A 1,958-nucleotide genomic window follows, 5' to 3' on the forward strand; every position below is an offset into this window, starting at 1 on the left:
ATAAAATGTGAAATTTTTGTATGGATATGATCTATTTTGGAATTATAATACGTTAACATTGCCAACAAGTTTTACTAGATATTACTAGAATGTTCGTTCACCAAACTCATAATTTGACTAATTGATGTTAATTGATTCCTTAGTTCTGATAAAACTAGTTTGTTTTCATTTTCTAAAAACTCAATTCTCTTATTTTGATTACTGATTTTAAGACGATTTGAAATCCCTAAGCCTAAACTTGCAACAGATCCAAAGATGTTCAGTGCAGCAAAAATAAACGGGTTACGTCTTTCAAGGTTAGTGTGTCTTACTGTCCACATCAGAAGGTCACAAGCCAAAGATTCTGCCTTATAAGTCTTATTTTGCAAGTCTTGTGATAGCATTTCTGCTACGCTTAGTGTCGGTGCAAGCGAACTCTGTATTAAAAGGAAAATGTCGTTTATGCACATCATTTAATGAAGCAGCACACCTTGAAATGTGGCTCTTTGAGCTACTGACGTCATTCTCTGGGAGAAAAATAGCTTGCATGTTTACTTCTATAATTATATTGCTTGCAGTAAATAAAAAAGTCTTCTGTTCTCTCTACTATAGTGCCATATTTAAAATCTATACCTTTAGTTTTAGGGCTCTTCCCACACGAGAAAAATGTCTGAGCGAACAATATCGCTCCTAACAATAAAAATTTCATTTTGGAAACCTGCAATGAGAAAAAATATATGTAATTACTCCTGTATTAAGAAGAAGAAAAATGTTAACATACAAATATTATACAAGTTTCATAGATACAAAAATTTCACTCACTTCCTTCTCTCTTATTTTAATTTCTTATGTGAGCCAATGGTACAATTCTCTCATCAGTGGGTTGGGATACGTTTTGAACTCTAAATCTATTGGCCGTTAATGTTTCCAAAATATTAAATGGGCCTTCAAACTTAGGTGTTAGTTTGTAATTGAGTCCTTTACGTACATTTACCTGTATGTATACATTATCACCCACGGTATATGTTTTAGTTGGCTTCACTATTTCATCATGATTCCTTTTCATTATGATTTGTGATTCTTCTAAATTCTTTCGAAGGATATCATAATGACTTTTGCTTGCATTTATAACTTCCTTTAAAGGATTTGATAAATTAGTTGTAGGCGTTAATACATGGAAAGGCGTTCTAACTGGGGTACCATACAATTCCTCGTGCGGCGACATTTTAATTGATACATGATATGAGGGATTCAGAGTACTTAGTACCGCAGGTATTGCAATATCCCAGGTGGGGTCTGATCCCCCTAGTGTAACTCTCAATATGTTTAAAACCTTCCTATTCGCTCTTTCCAGTAGCCCATTCGACTCTGGGTGATAGATCATAGTATTGATTTTCTTTATGCTAAGGAATTCACACAATGATTTAAGGAAATGATCATTAAATTCTCCACCCGAATCTGAGATTATCATGTGTGGAATTCCATGTTTACATATGTAACACTCGTAAAACTTCCTAGCGCATTCAATCGCAGTTTTAGTTTTAAGTGCTATTAGTTCTGTATATCGAGTCAAAGCATCTATAATTACTAAGAGGTGCTCATTTCCTCTGTCTGACTTGTAAAATCCTATTAATAAATCTAAATATATTCTTTCAAAGGGTTGATTGGGCACGGGATAAGCCCCTAGGCTGACAGGTGTTTTCGTGTGCCCTTTGTTTTCCTGACAAGTGTGACAATTAGCTATCTGCTTTTTTATATCTGTAAGCATCGTATGCCAATAAAACAATGATTTGGCTTTCTGTGACATTATGGAGAACCCCGGGTGTCCATGCAATAGATTTGCAAGCAACCAATTTAGGACAGTGGATATAAGTGAGATTGGTACTACTACCTGGTCGTTAGTCACCTGTGGTGTATTGCGGGTTTTCCTTGTCACGGATCTACACAGAATATTGTCCTTGATTATATAATTCTGCTGC

This window comes from Palaemon carinicauda, chromosome 17, assembly GCF_036898095.1.
Source record: "Palaemon carinicauda isolate YSFRI2023 chromosome 17, ASM3689809v2, whole genome shotgun sequence".
Classification (NCBI taxonomy): domain Eukaryota; kingdom Metazoa; phylum Arthropoda; class Malacostraca; order Decapoda; family Palaemonidae; genus Palaemon; species Palaemon carinicauda.